This window comes from Primulina tabacum, chromosome 4, assembly GCF_025594145.1.
Source record: "Primulina tabacum isolate GXHZ01 chromosome 4, ASM2559414v2, whole genome shotgun sequence".
Classification (NCBI taxonomy): Eukaryota; Viridiplantae; Streptophyta; class Magnoliopsida; order Lamiales; family Gesneriaceae; genus Primulina; species Primulina tabacum.
In genome coordinates, this window is record NC_134553.1 from 21,069,452 (window position 1) to 21,075,754 (window position 6,303).

Consider the following 6,303-nt stretch of genomic DNA (forward strand, 5'->3'; position numbering starts at 1 on the left):
CTTTGAATTCTATGAAGACACATGGCATATATATATATATATATATATATATATATATATATATAATTGTGCTGAGTCTTCATTTCAGCAATTCCATCAGTCAGGAATCGAGGGAGAGAGTGAGAGGAAAGGGAAGGCTCTTTCATCTCCAAAGCTAGCTTGTGCAAGATTTAACCATCCCAACTTCAATCCAAACATAAATTATCGCTCCTCTCATCAAGTGCTACAAAGGGATGTAAGTATTGTTCATTTCAACATGTTTTGATATATATGTGTTGGGAGAATGATGAATTGAGCTCCATAATATGTTCTTGAGATTTTAAGCAACGTATATTCGTAACCGGATCGAAGAGCGGACATTGTATGCTATTGTTGCTATTTCCAGCATGTTTAGTGTTAAGATATGCAGATTTTGAGTACTATCATGTGTTTATGATGAGGATTATGAGTTATGGTTACTGATTATTGAAGTTTGAGTTAGACCGGTACCGAGAAACTACGCCGTTATGCCGCCAAAACGTACCGAGATTGAATATTGCTCCATATGTGTCCTTTTGAGTTAGAAGTTGATATGGTGCATTGTATATATGCCATTTCAGATTTGTATTGGCGACTTTGACATCGAGACTTCGATATCGACAAGAGATTGTGCGACGAAAGGTATAATGCATGTTTGTTTGGGGAAGACACAACTCAAATAAGATTCAATTTGAGTTTCCCAACAAAACCACATACTAGATTAGTTGCTTGTCTTCTGACATGATTATGATTTGTTTATGGATTGTATTCAAATCTTGTGATATGATTATGCATTTATAGATTTATATTCATGCATTTGAGATAGGAGAGTCATTGGCAGATTTGCGAAGCTTCTAGACGTTCGGTGTATCGACGCATAGGAGCAGACATCCTCCGATTGTAGACATTCGATACAGACATGACCGAAGTCTAGGAATAAGACGTACAGTTACCCCGATTGGGAGGGTAGGTGACAGACAGTGACATCTTATTCACACCGGGATCCCTAGAGTAGAGTCGATTTGAATCAAGACATGATTTGAATTGAGTTGCATGTTTAGATAGATCGGTTTCATAGACTATGGAGCTATTGTTATTGCTTTCATGCATGATTTATGATTTCGTATCAGCATGTATACATGTTTTATACTGGGATTTGTTCTCACCGGAGTTTCCGGCTGTTGTTATGTCTGTATGTGTGCATAACAACAGGTGGGGCAGGATCAGGGTCACGACAGAGATGAGAGATCAAGATAGCGTGGTTACTTCGGGCGCAGCAGATTACTAGTGGTTTCTTTTACTAGACATGTACTATATTTTGATTATGGTTGGGATTGAACACTAGTTTGTATGAATGTGTTAGAACAAGACATGTAATTATGTTTATTGAAATAAAATGAAGAACTATCTTGTGCTTGTTTATATGCATTTGAATTAATATTAAAAAGCAAAATTTTTGACCCATATTTTTGAATAAAGATCCTATTAATCCCGAAAGGAATTGAGTTAGAGCCCGGGTCCCCACATCCATAAAACTCAATTATACAACATCGACCTTCTACCTATATTTTAAAGCCCTTCAAGTCCCAATTACATGCTTAAACTATTTTATTTCCAATTACAATATAGTTGAGGACCTAAGACCTTTGGACTTTCCTCATTGGAACGAATATCGCATTCTTATGTATTCTCAATGCTTAAATAATCCTAGCGTATAAAACTTAATAACTTATCACATGATAGTCTTAGACTAACTCTAATAAATAAACTACGCTTATAACCCATAGTGTTCTAGAATTCCCACATCAAGATTTAGATTTCTTACTCGGTGAAAATCTTAATATTCGTTTATTGGTAATCTATGCTGAACACCACTAATTTCCTTTTGTTTTTATTTCACCCAAAACTTCTTATGAACACACGTTTCCATAAATTTGAAATTCAAACTTACACAACCCAAATAGTTATGGATAACATAATTCCAACACATAATCACTTATTCCCAAGTTCCTTAATGGATTACAAAAATTCCTCAAGACCAGGTGTCTACCTCAATCCTTACATGCATCTATCGAGTAACCTAACCATCAATCATACCCAACTTTCTAGAAAAATCAAATTTCAACAAAGGTATAGTCCTAACTGTTAAAATCATGACTAAAACATATGACACATCAAACTTAAGTTTCCAACAATTTGTTATCTCCATGTCTACTCTTATAACTTAACTAACTGATCAACTCTACCTTAAATTGTCATCACTTTAAATTCTAAATTTGACACAACATTATTTCACTAACGTTTAAACTTTTCATGCTCATGATTGATTCATCCCACAATGTCCTCGATTACCATTCATTATAACATTATAATACAGGTATTTAAATGTTCTATATTTCCTTCAAGCCTAAATCACCGAAAATTTATATCATTTAAGCCATTCAATTCTCACTCACTGCTAAATAAGTTCCCAAATTTCTTAAAAATTGTAAAATTAATTCTTACTATCCTCAAATATTATCCAATTTGTCCTTAATCTCGAAAATTCCACAATTACCCATAAGTTCTTGGTGTTCTTAATTTCATTTTATAGGTTCTCCGTATCATAAAGTTCAATAATTTTAACCTTATTAAACCCAAAATTAATTCTCATAACCAGTCTTACGTTTCCATAAATATTTAACATCCCAAGTGTTTCTCAGAATTTCGAATTTAATCCTCAAAAATTTAGAGATTTACAATTTGGCCCTTATTGTTCTCGAAAATTACATTTTTAGCCCTACAACCCTTCGAAATTTGCATTTCTGGTCCCCATAAAATTTTCGATTTTTGCCTCATTAAACCTTAAAATTCTTAAAACTCAGAATTTAATCCCAAATTTGGAAATTTGAAAATAGTCCCTTAAAATTTTATTTTTGCACTTAAGTCCTCATTTATTGGTTATTACAATTAGGTCCTTAAAGTTCTCAATTCGTGCAATTCATTCCTTAAATCCAACTAGGTAGAGCATGCATCTTAAATAAATTATACGTTTTTATGCTTCTAAAAATCGTCGTAGTCTTCGATTCGTTATTACTTATATGAAATCCTAAAAAAATTAATTCAACTAGTAACCATGAACCATCAATATTTTTATTAGAAAACCTACATACCCCAGAAGCATTCATAATCTTCAAGATTAAATTATGATCCAAAAAGTAGAACATCGGTACTACTAACCAAAAATTAATATAGTCAAATCATTTTCAATCCTTTCTTAATGTACATTAGCAAAATTCTTATTCATTTCCAATTCTACCACGAGGCCGGCATGCATGAAAATCATATAATTTCTCATTTCATGTCGTAACATGAATAAATTTTTTTTAACATTAAATCTCAAAACACAGCGACAGATAAACATGTATCGTAAGCATATATCATGTGAACATGCAGGTGCTAGCATTAAAACATTTAAAACATGTAAAATCATACAACTTACAGACTTGAGGCTTGAAGACTAAGCGGCAGAAGCTGGCGGTGGCACAACCCTATACAGGACCTTTGCTCTGATACCAATTGAAACGTCTACTCGTTTTTAAAAGTGCGGAATATTTTTTTAAAAGCTCGCATTTTCGAAATAACATTTAAAAATGATCTTAAGTATTTGACAATAACGATAATGCAGTTTAACATAACCAAACTCATCCAAAATCATACGTAAACATAAACGAATAAAAATCTTAAAATCATCACGTATAAAAACATTCATCTCCTTTCAATTTCATAAATTATAATGTAGAAAACATGCGGTCCTCGGGTCGTGTCGCCGCACCAGGCCTGCCTACTCAGAGTTCGGTACCTCTAGTCTCTTCATCATGAAGCTCACCTGCATCACACATACCTAGTGAGTCTAAGGACTCAACACACCTGTACCAAGAATAACAAGTACATATACATAGCACACAGCAGTGAAAAATATCATACTTAACTTATATTTCATGAACTTAAAATCATAACGTAAACGTGTTGTGTAAAATCATATCGTGTCAAAGCATGTCATCTCATATCATCATATTTGTAAACGTGTCGTGTCAAATCATGTCATCTCATATCATCATATAAGTGTCAAGACAGCTCATCGTGTCATCATAAACTTAAACATTTTCTTTTAATTGAATTCGGTTCATTAGTTGTGACTTTCGTATCAGCTCTATCGATGGATCCATCTATAAAACCGTGGTACCCGACGGCGGGGAACATCAGCGACAGCATTACCCGCCCGTTGAGCCCGGGCCTCAGCTCATCATATCTCATGTCATCGTATACATATACATCGTCAGTCATAACTAATTCCCATCCTTCAAAAATGTAATGCCCGAGATTTTGATTATTGTAATCTGAAATTATTTATTGATAATTGAGGTGATTATAGACGGAACGGATCGGACCGGGAAAGACAAAAGAAGAATTAAAGTTATGTGCGAGGAATGAGCCTCGTGCATATGCGCGACCAAGCCGGCGCATATGCGCGGAGTAGGCAGAGAACCTCGCGCATATGCTACAAGGACCCGCGCATATGCGCGAGAATGGCAGAGAACCTCGCGCATAAGCGTCGGGAGAGGGCGCGCATATGCGCGAGCTGCCGTGACGACACGCGCGAGACAGAATGTCTCGCGCATATGCCCTGAGGAAGGTCGCGCATATGCGCGAGACGTGCTTCATAAAGATGAAGCCACTTGCCTTAACCATGCATTGATATATATATATATATATATATAATGTTTCATTCCTTCACAACTCAGTAAGGGAAAACGAGGAAGACTTGAGGGGAAAGCTTCAAGTCTCAAAATCATAGATTGTGATTTACGAAAAATACGTCCGTTTGATTTTTAATCCGACTTCAGTACTGTGTTCCTATCGACGAGAGCTTCCACTGAACATAAGTTTTCTTATGTTCTTATATGATTTGAAATTATGATATGGAAGAAATCTTGATATGACTGATATATGGTGTTCTTGAGATATTAGACATCGTATAATTGAAATCAGATCGAAGAACGGATACCGTATGAAATTGTTATGATTTTCAGGATTAAATTTGATTGAGATTATACAGATTTGATATCAGATTAAGTCTATATCGATTATGAGTTTTTGAGATTGGTATTTGTTGATATCTGTATGGCTGCATATATTGAGATTGTGCGGTTATGCCGTGGAAATAAAATTAGATTGAGTTCTGATTATATCCGGTATTGATTTGAATAGTATATTGATATTGTACTCCTCGACATTGTCATTACCAGATTGAGTATGGGCAGATTTGAATTCGAGACTTCGACTTCGTCAGATCGAGAAGAGAAAGGTATAAATCAATGTTGATCCGGGAAATAAGACTCGAGTTGGATTTGACTTGAGTTTCCCTAAATCACATACTTATTTGTCTTGTTTAATACTTTTGTATTCTTTGAAGGTTTACGCTTATTCTATTGATTTATAGAAAAGCAAAGAAAAGAAGATAGATATCGAGAGAGAGTCATAGGCAGAGGTGCCTAGTCATTGGTGGAAGTGCCAAGGCGGATGTGCCTAGTATTTGGCGGAGATGCCAAGTCTTCAGCTGAGTTGCCAAGACACCGGACGTTTGGTTATATCGATGTTGCGTATAAGAAGACCGCCTTCTATTGCGGAGATTCCATTGAAAGGACCAAAGTCCGGGAATAAGAACGTACCGCCACCCCGATTGGGAGAGTAGGTGGGAGATTTGTTACGTTCTTATTCAAACTGGGATCCCTAGATTAGAGATGAGTCGAGTCTGACATGACGAGTCCAGAGTTTATTTACTGCTTTATATTGAGTCATATCTTTCAGATTTTGATACATGTTATTGATATCGGTTTCATGCTTTTATATTTGTTATATGATTGCATGTACACGTTGTTTATACTGGGAATGTATTTCTCACCGGAGTTATCCGGCTGTTGTTGTGTTTGTATGTGTGCATGAAAACAGGTGGGACAGGATCAGGGTCATGAAGAGGGTGAGAGATTACAGTTAGCGTGGAGATTCGGACCCAGAAGTAGAATAGGCTTTAGCACTTGACATGTAGTAGTTGAACTTTAGTTTGATTTTAATGTGATTATACAAAACTTGTACTTTTATGTTGATGTTTATAACAGATTGATTTTATTATGTTCCGCACTTGTATTTTTTTTAAAAAAATTAGACCTAGTTTATTAAATTGATCCAATTATTCCCAATAACGATTAAGAAATGAATTAGCGTCCGGGTCACCACAAAAAATAT